The following is a 22,606-nucleotide window of genomic DNA, read 5'->3' on the forward strand; positions in this document are numbered from 1 at the left end:
GCAGACATCACATAATGCTTAACACAGATTATCTGACTATCAGGATTTTGTATTGTGGGGTTTGTGTGTGGTTTTTTTGGGGAGAGTTTTTATTTGTTTGCATGGTTAGGTAATTTGTGGGGTTTTCCTGTTAAAAAAAGTCATGTATATGAAGGGCTCTGTGCACAAGTCAGTTTCTTCCACTCCTTGTCATTATGCCAGTATATGACCTAAAATTTCTTGTCCTTTTAGCAGATTTGAAATGGTTGAGTTGAAAGTAACTATTTCTGTTCATACTGTTTAAAGGACAGACTGATTGATAACTCTAACATAGGTTATAACTTCTATTTTAGACACTTGAATTCTGTTTTGTTTCATCCATCTTCAGTCGATGCTTGCATGTCAACAACCCCGTAAAAGGAACAAGCTGGTCTGCAGATAGAGTTGAATATTGTCTTTACTTATACTGATATCTTGATAGCTCATTTTTAGGATCACAGGCACACAAGCTTCCAATAAGTGTTCATTTGCCATTTTATAGCAATTGTCCTTGATTACATGGAATTTGCTCCAGTCAGCAAGATCTTTTCAACAATTTTCAATAAAATGTTCAGAAAGTAATTCACAAGAGAAAAGAAAAGTTGATCTGCATGCTGGAAGAAGATTATATCAGTATTATTTTCCTAGGATTAAAACACAAAAACAAGGCATATAATATTAGAGAGACCATCCCTGGTTAGATAGATCTTCAAGAGGTAGACCAACATACGAGTTTACTCCACCACAGTGTAAACCACCAAAAGGGATTGACAACTCATGATAATTATGATCTGACATACTGGATATGCTAGTTGTGTTTTTATTTTCCTGTCACACTGAGGTACTAATGGATAAAAAGGTAACTTTGTTGTATCTCCCGTGGACTATTGCATTTTGCTAACACACATTTTTGCAGGAACTTTTTGTTTGTATTTGTGAAAGAGTCTGTTGTGAGTACATTTTATAATCGAGTTCTGGAAATAAAAACATCTGATTTATCTGATCCGTCAAACAGGAGACAGTTCAAACTGCAACATTTCCCAATAATTCAAAGTGTAAATAACATCAATATCAACCATGTGTTTAGTAAATCCAAGGAAAATTTAAATAATTTCTAAATATAATGACAACACACATTTCAGTGTTATAAACAATATATTTAAAGTATGTATATAATGCGAATATACTGACAACATACAGTTCTGAATATTTTTTCCATTGTAAGGATATTAAAAAAATAAATTCTTTAAACATTTAAACATTGATTTGTTGTTCATGGATCACTCATATCAGTACAATATTGCATAATACGAAGTAAATCTGATGATACACTGGCTAAAGGTCCCACATGTCAATCTTCCTAACACTTGCATGCGAGGAGTTCCCATATAATTAATGTGTTCCTTGTTTTCCTCAGCAGAACCCTATGCATTGTCTTATCATTATTTTTATACTCCCAAATGGCTTCATCTTTTGATCTTACTCTGCTATTTCAATTTTCTAGTGCTCTTGCTTTGTTCAGAAATGCCTAGACAGTAGAAACACACTGATTTTCAGAAAACGCATTTGTATATAATATTTTTTCCACTATGCAGATATCTGATTTGTCTAGTCCATCTGTTCTTTCTTATTTTCATTTCAATATTTGTCTTATTATTCCCACCTCACCTTCTTCCCTCACAGCTCAAGATTTTTTATAGTCCAAAATAGACCTTATTGCTGTTCCATCACTTATTGTCAAAGAGATTATGCAAATGCATCTCTGGCCCTATATGAAGCTTCACTTTCTTCAAAGCAATATGACAGATGTGCTTATGGCTGGCAGCCATACCCTTAAGCCAAAGTAGTGATTGTTCCTGCCTGAACTGATTGGCCTTTTACCTGTATTGTGTTTTCACAGGTTTTTAAAAGGGAGTTGGAACCAAGTCTTAAGCAGGAGGGCAAATGGGCATCAGCAGCAGATGAAGATGATTTATCTATGGATTTGGACCTATAAGAAGGCAAGAACTAGAATCAGGGCTAAGAAAGCTGATGATAAAATAAAGAAATATAGTTGAAAAAATATGTTAATTTACCTTCAATTAAAAAATGCATTCATTTTACTTCTAATGCTGTATATTATTGTTGGGTTATTTTCCCTTCCAGACTGTTATATTTACATAGTAATATACCATATTATATATATAAATGCTCAAATACAATTACATAGTCCCTTAGGGAAATTAAGTTTATCAATATTGCAAATTTATTTAATATATAGAGAGTCTAAAATTGATAGTTGTGACACAGCACAATTACTTTCTCTAATTTAAACTACCTTGGTGTTCTTCCAGCTACCTTTGATTTTTACAAAGACCAGTAATCCAGTGGACACCACTCTGTGGCTGTGTGTGTTTATATACTTTGGTCTTTAACCACTAGTAATTTAAGATACTTTCTGTTAGGAACCACTACCAGCTTCTGCACAGACCTTTACATATGGCATGAGAATATCTCACATGTGTGTTATGGTCAGCTAAAATCTGTCTATCTTACTCTTATTTCCTACTCACCTTAGTCAATCGTAAGTCTTCCTCCTGTTTGTTAGTATACAGTCTCTTTTGTATAACTTGTCTGACCTTCAGAGGAACTAGTACTGCACCGAGTATGCACTCATTCTACATGTGCACTAACACTGTAGAGTGAAAAGCTCCATAGTGAGTGAATCTCTGGATTTCTTATTGAAGTGTTGGTTTTAATTTTTATATTTGTATAGCTCAGGTAGAAAGAAGCTCTGCTTAAACACACACTGCATCTCCACTCATGATCTCTTGGTTTTCAAGTAAGTTTGTTTTTAATTTTTCTGTATGAAATAATTCTGACTATCCAGAACAAAATAATATAAAAACTCCATAGTCTGAGTGTCAGTACTATTGTTTTTCATTTTATTTCAGTGGTACAGATAAGTCTAGAGTAGATTTATTTGTACAGGCAATAGAAGATAGATTTATCATCCGCATTAGATCTACATGTGGATGCAAAACTCCGCACAAGGCAAAAGAAATCAAGCTTGTAGAAAGACAAGAGAGAATATTCTTTCCCTTAAAAGAGACTGTCAGGGGATGAGGCTGTTTAAAATAAACAAGAAGTGTTAGAGAAAGGAATTTTTTTTAATAACTAACAGAAATGTAACTGAGCTCCTACTTAAGAATAATTTTTTTCTCTAAAATTTTAACTTGAACAACTTGCTCTAGATCACATACCTCATTTCTGGTATAGGTAAACCCAGATCTCCCAAGAAACCTCAGTGGGAGAATTCCTCTAATTTAAAAATATCCTGATTTATCTTCTGAAAATCCAACTACTAAGATACCACTTCTCACTGTCCTTCTGAAAATCCAGCTGAAGATCTTATTTGCTCTGTTTTGCATCTACATATTTCACAGATGAGTGCAAAATCCTTTTCTTTAGCCTACGTAATACACTGTATTTCTTTCTAGATAGTAGCCTCTGCCAGTGAATATTATCAGTCCTGAGTTCATTACCACATTTTGTTCTGGTGGACTGGCCTCTCTGAGTCCCTTTTCAGCTCATAAGCTTCTTTCCACCTCCTTTTCCATGTGTTAAACTCTGTTATTCTACATTTGACACAACTGTGGAAATTTTAAGGCAGCTTTTTTTGTGGACATATTTAAAGTGTCATCCTATTGACATTTTAAGTGTCAATAAAGTAAATAAATCAAAGTAAATAAATCAAAGTAAATAAATCAAAGTAATATAAACACAGAAACAAGGAAACTTTTTCTACCTGACATCAGATCTGAGATATCCTCATCTTGTTTATTTAATGAAAGAGTAAGATATGATTTGTATCTAGACACTGTCTGTTAATAACTGGAATCTAAAGTTGTTTATACATTAAAAAAAAAAATGACACAAAATAAATTCTCTTTTACCCCTTTATGGTTGTTGGGGAAATAAGAGACAGATAGAGGCAATTTGGTTTTCCAACTCTGCTTGTAAAGAAGATTTACTGTTTGGTTTTCTTTTTGTTGTGTTGTTTTTCTTATGGTTTTTTTTTTTTTTTTTTTGAGGGAGAAATTTAAAAAGTAAGTTAAAGGACTATATGTCATCCTTTCTTGTCATGTAGGAGGAGATTCATATCACAACCCCCCCAGCTAAATAATCTCAACTAGTTTTCCATTCCTTCTTTATAATCTCTGAAGAGAAAGGTAACTCAGGAGGGTAATTTTTCCTAAATGTTTTGTGTCCAGTGTTTATTATCAGCAGAAGCGGATAACAGCATAGATTTCCATTGAAAGCTATGATCCTGCATTTTTTGCATCCCATCCCTTTGCCAGCCTTTTTTTCTCTCTCTCCTAGGTTTTGGATATAACTCTGACTGACTTGTAGAGTGAATTGAACAACATGGTGATCTAAATGCACACATGTATTTCTCCTTGCTACCTTTGTGTTTACACAGGACTATGGATGACTATTAAGAAAGCAACAGAAAACATGGCAGAGGCCAGAAAGAGATTAAAAAAAAATCACTGTCAGAAACATCTTAATCTTAAATAAACTTAATTAACAAAATCAATTAATTGAGGAATTATGCCATAAAATTTTAAGCCATCCCTGACTGAGGTCTTCTGTCAAAAAGTGGAGAGTCTTCCCCTTATTTCCAGTTTCAGAATCAATTCTCTCTGCTCCAGGGAAGGGGCTCATCTTAAAGCAAACCCAGTAGAACAGCAATTAGTTTTCAAGCTGTTCTGTCAAACTGGTGCCTTAACCCTTATTCCAGCAGAAGAAAGAGGAACTCCCAAAGAAAGGTGGGAAGAGGTAGAGGAACCCCTTTCAGTAGTATCTTATTCAACGGAAGGGATGGTAGAACTTAGCCTGAAATGTCTCTGCTGAAGTCAAATGAAGTATGCTCCAGAAAAGATTCCCATTAACTCTCTCTAGAAGACAGAAATTTTACAACTTGTTTAGATTAGATGCATAACTCTTAAAGTGTGGTGAGATGAATTTCAGCCTTTATTAATTCCCAAATCCAGCTACACAGATGAAATTATCCAAGGTTGCAAATGTTTATCTAGTTCATCATATTAGCAATTGAAGATCCAAATGGGATCATTCATCCCCTTCATTTAATACGGACAGAAGTTCTGACAGGACTACATCCTCTGAGATGGATTTGTTTGTTTGGGTTTTTTTTTTTTGAAAATAAGGTATAAGTTCTAAGCTTCTTAGAGTGGGTATTTTGGATGCTGCAATATTCCCAGTGGAATTCAGTGGTTTCTTTCCATAAAAAAAAAGTCTCCCAGCTGCAATGAGCAACTTGAAATATTGTAGCTTAACCAATTATTTGGATACAAACTTTTGACCTTGTACTTCTCTGTCTTTCAGAAATGTATTAAATCTGTTCTTAACAGGCAGTATAATTTACACTTGAACATTTTTTTCCTTTTTCTCTGCTTTATTTTTTCTATAGCTTCTATAGAATATTGCATATGTCATGTTTTCTCAAACAAAATCTAAATCCTTATATATGATGTGAAATAATTCAGTGATATCAGAAAATTAATCAGCCTTGGTAATTATGAAAAAAATATCATGTTGGGGCACAGTTAATTTTTATGACTCATATTCTAATAGGCTAATATGCAATTTTTTACTGAGGAAACTTGAGTTTCATTCAAGTTGGAACTGGTCTGCAAATCCATTATTTTATTCTGTAAAAGGAGCTATTATATGCTCACTGTATTGTGAAAAAGTAAACTATACAGATGTAACAGCAATGGGATAGGTCTGTGACCATGTTTTGATATAAGAGCTTTTTCTACATGCATTGAATACTCTTCCATTTACTACAGTAAAAATGGGGTTGCAGACTAAGCAATTAATATTCATGTCAATGTTTGGGACTTTTAAGACTACAGTAAATAAATGTTTTTTAGTAGGCCTGTGCAGCTGCAAAAGAATGTACACCTTTGAAAAAAAGCTTTGAACAAGATAGTAATAATTTTTTAAACTTCAGTTTTTCATCAGATCTTCATTAGTCTTGAGAATATGGTGTGTTTACATGGGGTGGCAGCGAAGCCTCCACCCAGAAGCTTGCTCTGTTATAGGAACAAAGTGAGTCAGCCTGCACCTGCATTCATTTATTTAGAACCCAAAAGGAGGGCCGACCTTGACTGGTGTTTTGACAGAGTGCTGTGTTCTCAGAGCAGAACGATCTGCATGGTCTGCATGGTTTCTCCGTGGCTGAAAACCATCACAAAATGATAAGGTGTGAATGTGTGGGATCAAAACACCAGTTTAGCAATATCTTGAGGATTCTGGTTAACTAAAAGACAACAGGTGCTGTTTACAAAAGAATATGAATAAAAGGGAAATGCAGAAAGAGATCTGTGGGGAAATCCCTAAACTGAATTCTGTGTGTGCAGTCCCATTTCTTCATCGCTGATACTCTGTCCTCACAAAGGAATGTGGTAGAGAATCAAAAGGGCAAAAGCAAGAAAACTTGTTGGTCAAGATAAAGATCACGTGAAAGCGTGAGAGACAGGAACAAGTTTAGTATGAACTGTTTAATTTTGTCATTGATAAAACAGTTCTGGTGGATTTTGAAACCTATTAGAAACATCAGTATGTATTTCATATATATTTCTTATAACACTTCTTATATTTGCTTTGTGAAGGCTGGTTACAAAGCCTTGGGACAGGCTGCCCAGAGACATGGCGTACTTACCATCCCTGAAGGGTTCAAAAAGCATGTGGAAGTGGCACTTGAGGACATGGTTTAGTGGCGAACATAGTGGGTTAACATACTGCTAAGTTAACACAGTACTGGATTAACAGCTGGACTCAATGATTTTAGAAGTCTTTTGCAACCTCAAGGATACTATAAGTGGTACAAATGGAATTGCTCACCACCGCAAGATCAATGCCCAGCCCACAAGATCAATCTCCAACCAAGAAATGCTTCAGAAAAACTCCCCTCTGAGTTTTATTGCTGAGCATGATGCTGTATGGTATAGAATACCCCTTTGGTCAATTGGCATCAGCTGTCCCAGCTGGGTTCATCCCCATTCCCTTGGCTCATCCCCAGCCTACTCTCTGGGGTAGCAGAGCAAAAAACAAAGGTCTTGAAATTATGCAAGCATTGTTTGTCAGTAGCTAAAACATTAATTTTATGTTAACTGAATCCCTTTTAATGGATATGTGTAAGGCTTTGTGCAATATGCTTCAAAAGCAACAAAAGGGCAAGTCAGGGAAAAGTTTACTGCTGCTTGTAGCTAGACCTTGAACTGGAAAATCTTGTTCTTGTGCATTTCAGCCCCTGGCTCAGCCAGAAGCACTCCATCCCATTGCTGTGAAGAAGATCGTTTAGTGCTGTCACCACAAATAACTTCAGTTTCACAAGCATTGATGATGATCTCCTCTCCTACACATTTTGTCACTTTGAAGTGCTTTCAATATCCCTGGTTACAGATGAAATTATTAAAAAAAAAAAAGTGCCTCTTGTAGAAGCACAGGTTTTCAAACTTTTGCCTTGACAACTGGATGTATCATTAGAAATGAGATGACCGATGCTTCTAGTCCCTGTGAATGGGTAACAGCATTTTGCTCCTTCTCAGAAATCATACGTATTCTGATAACTGAAGCAATTTACTCATCTCATATGGTACTTGAACACCCGGCAGCAAACAAAGAGCAATACTTATTACAATCATGATTTCCCAATATTCAGGCTGAGAAAGTGTAATTAAAAAAAAGAAACTAGTTTGGTCTATTAAATTCATAGCTATTTGCTATGAGTTTCTATATAGACTTCATTAGCTCATCTGCTAAGGTAATTACTCCTCTTATCTGTCTTTATATAGGTGAATCCTGAAGCTGGATGGCATGCATCAAAATGATCTGCACTGGTGAGAAAAATGAGCAGATTACACAGGTGGAGGGCAAGTATAATGGATTCAGAAAAATGTACTAAAAAATAAACTTAACTTGTTACATTTTATATATCATACATAACACACTGTCCCTTCTTATATTCAGATCAATGTGTTCTGCAACACTAGTGTATGAGACTCATTAGGTTGCTAGATTTCTTAAGAACTGCTTTGTGTTGTGACAATAAGAAGTCATAACAATTTGGAATTCAGAAGTGAGACTTCAGGATGGTAAGAGGCTAAGCCATCTTTCTGTCTGCTCTTTTGTTTTGGACTTACCTTGCACCAAACATAAGCCTGATCAGAAAATCTCTGTGTGCTCAGAACTGGATTAAAGATTTATCTCTTGACATTTTTTTTCTGTCAGGAGGAGTTTGGTATGGGCGGGCAGGGATTGAAGAACAAAAATAATAAGGAGAAGAAGCAGGCAGTGACAGGAGAGAGAAAGAGATGAAAAGATAATTTTAACAAACATTTCAATTTAATTTATAAGGAAAAGTGATGGATATATTATTCTTTGTGTAGCAGCACAGGTAATTTTAACTATGTGGGATATCACAATGGTGGGTATGTCTTTTACTGTTACATGGGTCACATCAAAATGCATATGCTATTTTTTTGGGTAAAAGTTTATATTTCTCTCACATCAAAGTGAAGAGATTCCCTTTGTATTTTTCTTTTATTTTCATCCCAGAATGAGACTGTATTAGACTATCTAATTCCTTTTGATTTCCTGAAGTGTATTTTGAACTTCTGCTTCAAATTGCGTTCTGATTTCACAAAATGACTGTTAGTTAAATTTGAATTTTCTTTCTTCAGCATTTCTACTAAACTTGCAAGATTACTGGAGATTTGACCCAGGGAAAAATATGCACTTCCACTATGGAATTTGGATAATTTCAGAGACACATCTCAGCAAAGCCAATAGCTCAAGTGGGACCAGACTTTGATACACACTCATTTTGCAGTTCCACTTCATTTTACAAGGAGTCCAGTAGAAATAAATGGACATGGTTTTGGCACTTTTTTTTTAATGTGCTGAATAATAAAATATTCTGCATGCCTGGCTCCCAGAATAAGGTAGTTCAGTGTTTCATGGTAACCTGCTTGAGTGAAAATTAAATATGTAATTTTTCTGTCCTGCTCTTCATTTATATGGAAAATAACTAGTTGTTCTCCTCTCATTACTTATCCTTTATGCATATTAAAACTGGTATTATGGTCTAAACCAGCCTTCAGTTTTCAAGATCAAACAATTTGAGTTTCTTTAATCTTTTTTTATAAGCAGATAAAATTTGCCTACTTTTAACAACAACATCTAAGTATCTTATGAGTTTTTGAAGTTTCTCTAATTGTTTCAAGTTTTTGTTTAAAAGGATTTGAAAACAAGACAAACTGAGACTATTAAAAGGTTTACCTTCCACATATCTTAGATGTACAATTCAGAGTACCTGTTCTTTATCATTAAGAAGGGAAAATAGTTTCTGAGGGCAAGGGATACTTTTCAAGAAAGTCTTACAGAGATTACAGAAAACTTGCAGGTTGGATTTGTTAAGGAAAGAGGAAGTATTCGCATTACTTTTTTAACAGCCATTTTCTTAATACACTGCAAAATGAGATTTGCTTTTTTGATTAATCTCATGTTTTTATTCAACCTCAGCTTGATCCATTCATACCTCCATTTTAGATTTACACATTTGATTTCTTTTTAATGTGGTATTACTCCTACTTTTATATTGAATTTACTCCTATCAGTTTCAGCCCATTCCTCCAACAGATCACGATAATTCCAAATTCTAATTCCATTCTTCATAGATTTTATAATCCTGCCAGGGTTGGATTTTTCAGTTTCACCATACAAGACATTAATGTAAATAATAAATAGTATTTTTTTCTAAGATAGGTTCATTGGATATGCAGTGTAGTGTCATGAACATACTGCTATTATCTTTGAGTAAATTATGTTCAAAATCAGAACAGGTGTATCTGTAAAGCAAGTAATCAACACCGGAGAGGCTGCATTTCTGAGAATGCCTTTAAATAGTATTGCATTAACTTAGTTCTCTGTAACAAAGCACTGCATTGTGGAGTACAGGTATGGCCTGGGAGACCTCACTTGAAATAGTTTTCCAGTTTGAAAAGACAGCTAATCATTAAGGGGTTTTTAAAATATTTCTTTATGCATTTATTTATTTATTTTCAACTGACCACATGTTGTGATCTGATTACTAAAATTCGTAGAGATGTCCCTGCCCTGAGAGGTGCCAATGAGATCATAAGCTAAAGTCAATAGTAGGTATTTTATTTAACAGTAAATTTGAGATAGAAAGAGATAGAAAGAAATAGGAAAAAGAGAAAGGGAGGGGGAGAAAAAGAGAGTGACAGAGAGACAGGTTAGGTAGAAGAAATATCACCACTCTGTAGACTCCGGTGACATCCTGTTGATCCTGTTCTTGTGGCCTTCTTGATGGTGAGTTCCAGTCTTGTTGAAGTGATGGTTGCAGTCTGAGTCCAGGGTGGTGAGAGAAAAAAACCTGTGTGGTGACGGAAGTCCATGGGGGTCAGCACTCTATTCTTTCACACTTGTGGGTACATTCTTCTCCTGGGATAACTGGACAATAGTAGAACCTTTATCTTATCTCAAGTTCCCCTCACGGTCCAAATTAATAAGTATATTTGGGGAGGGAGTGTGGGAGTTGCTTCAGTGAGCAGTTGTGTCTTTGCACAGTTTTCTACAGTGGACAAAAGTCTTTCAGTAATCTTAACAATGTTTAAGCCATTAACCATTTCAGTTTCTCACACCATCCATTCACTTTGCAATTATGACATATAGAACACATTTCTCTGGATTGCTTATAAGATCCTGTCAACAGCTTTTAACAAATATAGATTCCTGTAGATTTCTGTCAATTCTTTCCCATCCTTCTCACTTCTCAGAAAATGGAATTGAGATAGTTCTACATAGTTTGCCATTGACAAATATGTATTTTCTGATTTTTGTTTCCCTATTGTGTTCTCTGTACTTACACACTGTTTCTTTAATAGTGACATCTAGCAACATCTTTCTGTGTGTTATCTTTCTGAGCATTAGCACAGATTTTCACAGCTTCCTCTTTTCCCTTTTTCTGGAAGCTGGTTTGTCTGAGGAGTATCATTCTTTAGGTCTTTCACACCTAAATCAAACCTCATCAGTTCCCAAAAATAATAAGTAGCAGTGGAGAGATAAGGATGAGAAGTCCTGCAGTTGCTCTAGCATTAAACCCTGCAGTCCTAAATATTTCTAGCATTATCTCTCTTTTAAACTACTCACTCTCTGTCCATTCTTGCCTATGTTTGTATCTACATGTTGTTGATTTTAGTTGTGTTCAACCTTTTTTGTGAAGTCTCAGAGGAAGAAAAAAGTGGGGCGGGAACATTTCAGCCTCCTATATGTTATGTTATAGCAGATATGTTATATCTGCTATAAGTCAATCAGTATTAAGTTTAGGATGCTGCAGAAAGATTCACTATGCCTGATAGCATTCTGTGAGGTACTAGCTCATTACAGTCCAAGTAAGGAAATAGCTATTCTCCTCTTAAGGTTGGGAATTGAATTTGCTCAAGTTCAATGGGAATCTTTACAGTGACTTCAGAAGAGTTTTGAACAGGAGTTAAGGACATGGTACTGAACCAATCTTTAAGTACAAAATTTATATCAAAATTCCATCTTCCAACACACTTTCAACCTTAGAAGCACCAATTATTGCTGATTTCAAATTTTTACATGGCTGAGTTTCCTGAAACTCCCAATGAACCTTACTGTACCACCTCCTCTCCTCTGTACACACATCTTCATCCAATCTGAAATAAGGAGCCACAGAAAACAATAACAATGGGTAGCAACCAAACTTGTAGTCTCAAAACTGCACCAGATGATCAGGCTGCTTCTGAAAGAAGGCCAGACAAGGAAGACAGTAGCTTCATGATGGCAACATGATAGCAGCCATTCCAATTCTGGTAAATAAATAGGGATAATGCTATCTGCAAAGTGTTTCATCCTAATCCCATCAGCAGTGGTCTCAAAGATGCAGCAACAGCAGGACTCTGAGTTGGATTGTGGGAGGATGGATAACTGGATGTTAAGGTAAGGAATATTGATCAGACTGGTTTTCCATCTTTTCCAAAACATTCTTTAGACTAAACAGAATCATCCTGAGAGCAGGGGGCAGGGCCAGACCAGGTAGCCAATCAGTCCACACATAATGTGGTTTACTATGGCCTTCCGATGACTGATGGTGTTTTGTATCTTCTTTGAAAAACAAAAAAATTAATTTATACTAGGTAGGTAGTATAGATCTAAAGAATGATTGCAAATGTATGAAGTAGGAAGGAAAACTCTTTTCTTTCTTTATGGGAAAAAGTATTGTGTTAATTTTGAAAGAAATTAGATGCAGAAATCCAGGAACACAGGGTTTTACGTATGAAACTGGGAAATTGTGTGTGCAGGTAGCACATGCATGCTTTAAGGAAACTGAAGTATTAGGAAGTCATTTATTGCCAGGGATCATTCGTGTATACTGAGCTCAGCTCTCTATACTGTTAATTTCTAGAATGATTTAGGATAAGCTTTTGGCCCAAGTAAATGTTTACTCACCTAAACAATTTCTGTGCATACTTCGTGTGTGAACACAGAGAGCATTTCTAACAAGTATTTTAGATGTGACCACTATGTTTGGAAGATAGAGGAATGCAATAGTAAGGATGAAGGTTTTTCTTTGCTGATTGACATTAGTGTTGGGAATGTTATGGGCATTGTTTCTTTCAGTAGTATATGTGTGACCCTACAGATCCTTTAATGGAGACACAAAGCTTCCTCCAACATCACATCTCAAAACTTTGTCTTAGCTCAGCTAACTTCACTTATTTGTTCTCTTCAGTGTTATTGTCTTATGTAGAAATCTAAACTCTCCCATTTTTCAGTGAACCTACTGGTGTTAGCTTTCTAATCACAGCTGACCTGCTCATTTCAGACTGGAACAAAAAATGTCATCAAACAAATCTGTCTTTTCAGTGCAAATAATTGATAGCAACCCTCTTTTGCTGAATAGCTGAATCCTCTTTCACTAGTCTTCATATACAATAGGAATTAAAAAAAAGAAACCTAAATATCCCTGGTTGGTAGACTGTTAGGCTACTGCTGGGTAGAATCCTCTTGTAATGAACAGGACTACAGAAAAAGGTATGTCTGTGAATGCAAGTGTTATGAATCTTTGGGTAAACAGGCTTTTCAAAAAATAAGAAAAAAAAACCAAAAAAAACCCAGAAAAAAATAAAAATCTTATTTCTCAGGTTTCAAAAAGCAAATGTTAGGCTGCATTATGAGGAAGGGGAAAAAAAACAGAACAACAACAAAAATCCTCTTTCAGCAGGATTATGAAGAACTCCAAGGAACAGATTAATCCAAGATTCTTTCCAAGTTTCTTTTCTCTTCCCTTCCCTTCCTTTCTTCTTACAGTTGATTTTCAACATAACCCTTTGGCTGCTGTTTTTACTGCGGCTTCAGAGCTGAACGAAACACAACAGTTTTCTTTATAATTCTTATAGCACATACTATTTAACAGACAGTTGCTATGCCAAGTACCTGACACGATATCGTAGGGATTTTTTTACCTTATATTTACTATTATGGAAACTGGTGATTGAAACAAGGAAACATTCAGCCTCTGTGTTGAGTAATATCTATTCCATGTAATCTTTTATTTTATATAGTAATGGAAGATTATCTTTAGAGGTGGAACCAAATAACTATCTTTATATCATTGGTAGGAAATACCAATATTGCCTACATAGAGTGAGAGATAACATTTCTGGCAATTTTACTATCACATGGCCTTACAAGTAGTAAGGTAGGCATAGAAACTAATGGAAGAGAGTCAGTAGTGTTGGAAATGTATTATATGTGAAGATAAAATGGGTCTTTCCATGAAAATCAAACATATTTTTCATGCCTGGGGAAAGTGCAATTGAGGAAATCCAAACTCTCCTTTGGACCTTGTTTATATGACATCTTACCAAAAATTCCCATATAAAGAAATACTTCTATATTTCTCTCTAGCTTTTAATGATGCAAATCATAGTCTAAGAAGCCATAATTTACTCTCTAACCACACAACAGACTGACAAATAAAAAAATAACAGAATGTGTGTCTGCATATTATCAATCTGTCCTGAAAATGAATGGTTGGAAGGCAAGTACTGGTTAAGATCGGCTTCTGAAATGTTCAGTTCTGCTAGGTTTGTGAGGCAAGCTGATAGGAAGAACTCCATGCCTCAGGGAGCACTGACAGAATTTCTGCAAGTGGACAATGTCTGGACTTGCAAACCAGGGTGAAACTGCCCCAATCCCTGTCTTTAACAGGAAAAAGATGGTAGAGATAAGGTAAGCAAAGGAAAGAAAACCTAAAGTACCAATTGAAAAAGTTAGCACCTATAAAATAAAATAAAATAAAATAAAATCATCCAATAAATGTCAGACTGTGCAGACCAGATGTCAGAAATAAAATATAACTCAATAACTATAATATATATTTTAACAGAGGTGGCTTCATGTTGCAAGAATCAATTCAGGGGTGTTCAAATATGGGATTTTGATTTACGTCATAAGATAAAAGTATCATATTCAGAGAGGATAGCTCTATTGGAATAAGTATAAATAACAAATATAATTAAAGCTCTATTGAAAACAAATATTTTACATTAGTACAGTATAACTCCCTAGAAGAATAAAAACAGAGTTCTGTATCTACAGTGGGGTTGGGATTTTTGAAACAATAACATACAAGGGCTTAATGCCTGCTTTTGGTTGAGGCTTATACGTCATAGTTACCATATTTAAAATGGTTTCACTGAGTTGCTGTCCTGATTTGGCTGGGATAGAGTTAGTTTTCTTCTTAGTAGCTGTTACCGTGATGTGGTTTAGATTTAGTATGAAAATAATGTTGATAGCCCACTGAAAATTAAGTTGTCACTAGGTGTGCTTACTCTGAATCAAGGACTTTTCAGGTTCCCATACTCCCATGCCAGCAATCAGATACACAAGAAGCTAGAAGGGAGCAGCATCAGGACAGCTGACACAAACTGGTCAAAAGGATATTACATTCCACAGAACGTCATGTTCAATGTACAAACCGGGCGGAGTTGGCTGTGAGGGGTTGATCACTGCTCAGGGATGGGCTGTGCTCAGTCAGCAGGTGGTGAGCAATGTGTTGTGCATCACTTGCCATTATTGGGTCTTATTTCTGTCTTTCTTTTTTGTTACAACTACTAAAATTAGTAGTTGTAGTACCATATTTTACTTTGTTTCAATCATTATACTGGTCTCATCTCAACCCTTGAGTTTTATTTTTGTCTGATTCTTTCCATTCCACTGGGGGGATAGGCAGGGGAGTGAGTACTGTGTAGTACTTAATTGCTGGCTGGTGCAACACTGTCGCAACAGTCATACATAGAGAGAAGAAATTGTTTCAAAATCAGAAACCGTGTTTAAGACCTTAGTTTTTTAACAATATCTTTGCAGATATATTTCTGTGTGCTCATGTATTCCTAATGACTACTGGATGATTCTTAAGGGTTTTTTTGGTTAAATATATATGAAGATCTCATTTCAGAACAGAAATGTTTGTATGCAAAATCATACAATATTTTAAAAATAATTTGTCCTTTCTATCCTTAGGGGGAAAAAAGACAATAACAACAAGAAAATGGTTGATAACTTTCATTTAGAAAAAGTGATACTATGCGTGCTGCCAGTAAAAGTTATCTGCATGTATCCCCAGTAGGAATCTGCCTGAGTATGAAAATCTAACTTTCTTTTTACTTTCTCAGCCGGAAACATAATACATTGATGAGACAATATGAGAAAGCTGACAGTTCTTGCTGTTCCCATTCTGTAGTTAAATAGAAAGCTTTATTCACCACTTTGTGTCTAGAACCCTACACACATCATGAATTAATAACAAATAAAGAAAGAATTTAACAAACACACTTGCCTAGAATGTGCATTAAGGCACATTTACTTTCACTTCATGAAAGTAAACAGACATATTAGGACCGCATCACCCCCTGTTTCTAACTCCCTCTCCTAGTGTGAAGACATGGTACACTCTGTTTTGCAAAAATAAAAGGCTTGTTTTTGGAACCGACATAGTGCTTTCCTTTCATGCGGCATGGAAACACATAGAGCAATGATTTGGGCTAGAAGCTTCATTTGGTGGAGACTGCTTGGTCAGTCCAACAAGCCTGATTTCAGGATCCCTAAAACATTGCTTATGAATGAGTGTCAAACCCTAAGCTCAAATATCTCTACCAAGACCAATTACACTTCAACCCCCTGCAACTCAGTCTTTTTCTTGGACTATTAGCATAGCTTTTAAGATGTATTCTTAATATTTAATCCAAAATTCTCCTCTGCAACTGGAGTTTATTATTCCTCTTTCAGTTCTGATTGTCTAAGGGGAGCAACTGGTCCCTCTCTTCCTTAAACTATAGCTTTTTGGATTCAAGGACAGTAATATGCCTTTTCAGTCCTCTTTGTCTATAGAATGAATGTGCACAGTTCACTTAGCCTTTTCTCAAATGTCTTTTTTTTCCCAAACTTTTTATTAGTTCTTTGTATACTTTTTTTTAAACTACTGCCCAAAATTGTGTGTAGAGTTCCAACTCACTCTAGACTAGCATGGATTACAGCATAACCATTTCTTATCCTTTATTTTTATATGATACTTGTTTTTTGAGAGGACTTGAAAAGGGTGGGGGGAAAGTGCTGCTAGTTCTATAACCTCTACCTTTTTGAGAAATATGGAAAGGAAAATATTCATGTATATTGGATTAACGTGCCCAATAATGGGGGACTGCAGGTGTGACCTCTGTGAGAAGAGATCAGGGCTTCTCTGTGCTAAACACAGGTTGTTCCAGGACCAGGAGATGCTCCAAGTGTCAGAGGAGATATTCGCTGCAGCTCGTTGAAGAGGCCACAGTGGAGGAATGGAAAGGAGAATGATGAGGAAGCAGCAGCAAAAAGACACCTCCATGTAGCACCTGTAATTCCCCACCACTTCATCTCCCTGCAACATTTGGGATGGTGAGAGGAGTCTGAGGCAAAGGAGTGAAGTTGAGTCTAGAAAAGAAAAGAAAGATATTCTTTTATTGTTTGAATTTTTGTTTCCCACTACACAAAGCAGTAATTAAATATTTATTTTATTTGACACTAAATTAATTTTCTTCAAGACAAATTTTTTCTTCTCACAACTGTAATTGGTAATTGATAATTGATAAGCTATCTGCCTGACTTTATCTTGACCCATGGCCTTCCTTGCAACTGTTCTTCCTGTTTTTCCCTGACATGTCCCTGAGAGCATGAGGGAACAAATGAACAAATGAATAACTAGGTGGACATTTAACTTTTTGCCAAGCCTGACTTAGCACATCATTGTAGATATATTTTATGTAAATTTATGTATATTTTTTCTGTGCTTTTCATGTCTGTATTATTTAAAATAAAAAATAATTATATCTAAACCCAACAAAATATTCATAGATTGCGCACACAAACACATACACAAAAAGAATTGCTTGAGTGACAGCTCATAAAGCATCTTATTTATTAAAAAAAAAGAAAGCAAAATAAAGAAAATCAAACCATTGAATAGGAATCATCACTTTATATAGTATGAAAAAAACCCCACCATATTGTGAATGTAACTCATATTTTGACAGCTACTTGAATCTGTCAGTATAATTAAAGAAAACATTGCCTATCTGTATGTCTACATCATCTACATTTGACTTTGGATCAGAGGTATACTTCTGCAGTAAATCTCCTGCTCATATCCACCTCCTGTACATAGGTTCTCATCCTGGAGAATGCAGATTTAATCCATCCAGATAAAAATAAACTCAAAACTGTGGCATGTGGGGACATGGTTTAGGCACGAACACAGTGTGCTGGGATAACAGTTGGACTCAATGATCTTAGAGGTTTTCTTCAACCTTAATAAGACTAAGATTCTATAAACTGTGTTCTAGGAGCCCAATGTGCACCCACTCCAGGATGATATTCAGTCCAGGGGGCTAGACAAGAGCTCATTTGAAGTAAAGCATCCAAACTGTATTGGGTCCTCAGTATCACTTTCTTTTCCTAAGATATCTGCTTTTGTTATGCTTTACTACTTACTGGTATCCATATAACTCTTACCAAAAGAATATTTTGGTTCTTGTCTTCCTTTAATAGTTCAGTCCAAAGAGAGGCAAAGGGCTTTATTCATAAGACATACTGATGATCCTTCAAAGTAAATATCCAGAATGGAGAACTAAATTACATCCACAGAAAGGAAATAAGTAAACTGTTGGCTGCTGATGTATTATCATTATATCCCCTCTGTATTGCTGACTCTCTAAATGCAGTTCCAACTAATAGGGAGAAAGGTATGGTAGTTTTGACAAAACACTGATATTTTTTATTTACTTTTTTCTTTACTTTGTGAGGAAATGTTACCTGGTAGGCTTCTTGGAGCTGATCCTCCAAGATCTAAGACACCAAAGAAGGCTCCCATATAGACTGTTATCATTACCTTTCCTGTTATTTATATATGTAAAACTGATCATATAATAGCTCACAGAAATTGCATATAATGTGCAACAGGAAACATCATTTGTACATTTTTACTTTAGTGAATTAAATATGTGATACTATGCATATTTTACTTATACCTTTGTTTATTCTACTCAGTTCACTTGTTAAGATCCTTTTAGGCATTGTCATGCATGTTATACTGTTGCTCAAGTTCCACCTGAATTTTCTCATGTATCATATATACTAACAATACCTTAATTCTGCTTAACATCAGAGATGAGAAAACAAAAAGATGATTTGTTTACATGGCAGATTTAGTTTTGATGAGGTAACAAAACTTGTTTCTATTTTATTCTGATCAGGATTTCTGAGAGAGTCAGCAAGAGTCGAGAGGGCTGCCCCAAGAGTAGGATATGTCATGGTTTTTCTTTTGGCCTGTGTAATATGTCCACTTAGGGGAATATTAACATGCTCAATCCTTTGTACAACATTTCTCTTTGTCAGCATCTTGCTTTGAGACTTCTGTCTTTATCCTCAAAAAATGACACTTGGCATATGACTACAGTGGCTTGGGGATTGGATGGATTCATCTTCTGTTTGTCATTCAGTTACAGGTTCATGTTGAATCCTCCACATGCCTGAAGATAATACTGAAGTGGAAAAATTCTTTTTGACATTGGAGATTCTTTGTAAAATTTCATACCTGATACTCGCTGGTCCATGTTTTTCCTATTTTTATATTCAACATTTAAATTGTTTTTTAATTCCATGTGATCACTAATCCTAAACACAGAGGGTAATTGAACAGATACTACTTTCATTTCCCCACAGATTTATATAACTTGAAAAGAACCAAGCAAAAGGCATACTAATAATATTGCCTAAATTATATAGATTTTAATGATAAATTGTTGCAGAAATGCTAATAATAAGATGTATACATATATGTATATATACAGATACACATCTTCATTTCTACACTGTATTATCATATGTGATAAAAATGTGTTAAGATTTCCAGGATCCCACGAGAGGAAATATCATGGAGGATCATCTGCTAAAGGATTTTCTTTCAAGAGATGCTATAAGTGACCTTGAAAATTAAAGCAAAAATATGCTTTTGACAGAGATGGTCAGTATTTGATGAGTTCGAATACAAACTAGAGATGAAGTAATGACATATTTTGTATAGGTGTCACACATTTTTTTATCAAACTATGAAAAATTCCCATAACTGATCATGTAGTTTTCATTAGACTGCATATATAAGTCCAAAATCAAAACAACTAGTTCCACTAATTATATTTCAGAATTGAGAATGGGGAACTTAACATGTTGATGTCTTCTCCTGTACTGTTTTTATGTGAGTCTTATTATCAGTAATACTAGGTCCACGGAGAAAAAGATCTGATCTTAAAGCACCTTCTATTCAGAGGTTCAAAGCTCTGAGCAAAACCTAAGGACTATAACCCCTGCAAAGGAAGGGAAACAGAGAGATCAATCCCTTAAAAAAACCCAAACAATACAAGGGTTAGAGAAGTAGCTTGTGTTTAGAAGATAAATATTGTTATACATTGTAGGTAGTTTGAAAAAAGGTAGAAAGGAAGAGAATCTGACACTTCTCCTCCTCCAGAATACTTTTCAATGTCAGTGCACCACGATGAACAATTATTGTTTGCTATTTTAATCCAACTCTACAAAAGGTTTTGCTTCAATGATATTTTCTCTGGAAGAATAACTAGTGTGTTTTATGTTAGTCTTCATCTCCAGTGGAAATGAAGACTATAAAAAATTGACTTGTTTCAATGTACTTTTGGAAATTCATCTGACCATATATACTTGAAGAGCAGTTGTTAAGAATTCATCAAATAGCTAAAAAGTCATATTAAAACCATAGTATATTTACCCAGTGCTTAGAGTTCTTTCATTTAATGAACATCATCAGAAGAGACATAGCATCATTCAGGATTTTATATGATAATTTGGATAGAGTAAAAAGAGATATGGTAAGGTTCAAAGAGGGATACCTAAACGTCTGTGCAATTTTTAGGGGATTTTAAAAATTCTACCTGCTTACTATAATTGTAACTATCTTTACAGATAATAGAACTTCACAGTAGATATTTTCTGGGATTGTCATATCTCTAATATGTCTAAAAACCAGACAAATATAAGAACGGAGCCTGTCAATCAAGAGATGCTTTACTTTCTCCTAGATAGGAATCACAATTATAAATAATTTCTAATGCTGATATAGAGCATAGAGTTAGTCTAATCAGGCTTTGTGATCTGTACATCTGATGAATATCTAATCAATTGATTGCCCACAGGCCACTTAATATATCAGAGAGAACACAAAATAATGCAGTTTCTGGAAGAAATTTTACTTAAATACAATGAAAACTACTTTTAACAAAAGTCTTTGACACTGCCTCCCATGAGATCCTCCTGAAAAACTGTTGCTGGATAAACAGACAAACAGAAGCTTGAAACTGGCTGAATGGCCGTGCTCAGAGCATGGTAATCAATGGCAGGAAGTCTGATGGGAGTCTTACACATCAATATAGGGGCCTAATACTATTTAACAGCTTCATTAATAAACAGGATAAGTGTTAAAGTGTACTTTCATTTAGTTTTCAGATAATCTGAAACTCAGAGGAGTGGTTGATATACCAGATGGCTGTGCTGTCATTCAGAGGAACTGTGAAAGGTTGGAGAAATAGTCTAACAGAGATCTTATGCAGTTCTAAAAATGGAAACACCAAGTCCCACATCTGAGGAGGAATAACTCCATGCGACCGTACAGGGTTGGGTCTGACCAGCTAGGAAGGAACTTCACAGAAAAGAACCTGGGGACAGACAACAAGCTAACCATGGACCATCAATGCACTCTTGCAGCAGAGAATACCAGCAACAATCTAGACTGCATTAGAAAGATAGTCACTAGCAGGTTAGGTGAGGTGATCCTTCCTTTTTTCTCAGCACTGGTGAAATACATCTGGAGTGCTGGATCCAGTGCTGAGGTCAATAGCACAAAAGGGACATGCACATACACCTAATGAGCAAGCCCAGTAAAGGACCACAGAGGTAAATAAGGAATTTGTCATATAAGGAGAAGCTGGGACTGTTCAGCATGAAGATGAGAAGGCTCAGGGGGGTCTTATCAACAAGGATAAATGCCTGAGGGAAGACTTGAAAGAACATTCCTCTCATTCACATCCAGTGATGAGAGGCAATGGACACAAACTGAAATAAAGAAAAATTTATTTTTAGAAAGAAAAAAAAATACTGTGAGCGCCAAACACTGGAATAGCCAGAGAACCTACAGTCTTGAACCCCGAAAAAATTTAAAATCTGACTGGAGAAGGTCTTCAAGAACCTGCTCTGCCTGGCCCTGTTTTGAGCAGAGAGGTTGGAGGAGACAACTTCCAGAGGTGCTTTCCTACTTGTATATCATTGTTGTTCAATATTCCTATCATCTGCACTGAATTTTGTATATGTCATATTGAAAAACCCTAACTAAATTATTTTGTTTTCTTAATTAAAAAAATTCTAGCTTTTATATCTAATTTGTCCATGCTGAAAGAACTTTAGGTGCAATGGATGGGTACCAACTTCAGTATGAATCAACAATGTGTTTTCAGTGTAAATAAGAGAATCTACATATCTGATTACTGTAACAGGAATGTATGGGAGAAGAGGGGAAATTATTGTTCTCCTCTACATAGTGCTATGGAGACATGTTTTTGGATCAGACCATTTGAAGATGAATGCGGAGAAGAAGTAAGGAATTCTGTCAAAATAGTGAAAGCAGATTTCATGCCCTGTGAAGAGAGATTAAAAGTGGTAAATATGTTTAGTCTAGTGATGAGAAAAGTAAGGGGCAATCTAAATGTTTCTCACAGCTGTTTTAATGGCAGTTTACAAAAACAATAGAGACAGATCTTCTTGGTAGTACCAGATGATGTAAAAAGGGGCAGAGGACAAAAATTTGCAAGCAACTTTTCAAGACTTGTCACCACAGTTGAAACATGTCATAAATTAA

General features: G+C 35.5%; 1 long non-coding RNA gene across 1 annotated transcript; it reads right to left on the reverse strand.

Annotated features, from left to right (window-relative positions):
• Positions 1-420: 420 nt before the first annotated feature.
• Positions 421-10,806, reverse strand: LOC113950341. The gene is made up of 2 exons (XR_003528716.1): positions 10,367-10,806; positions 421-2,008 (listed from the first exon to the last, which is right to left on the reverse strand). It is a non-coding gene; the product is annotated as an uncharacterized LOC113950341 (long non-coding RNA).
• Between the last annotated feature and the right edge of the window lie 11,800 nt (positions 10,807-22,606).

Source organism: Corapipo altera, unplaced genomic scaffold (assembly GCF_003945725.1).
Source record: "Corapipo altera isolate COAL_440 unplaced genomic scaffold, ASM394572v1 0, whole genome shotgun sequence".
Taxonomy (NCBI): domain Eukaryota; kingdom Metazoa; phylum Chordata; class Aves; order Passeriformes; family Pipridae; genus Corapipo; species Corapipo altera.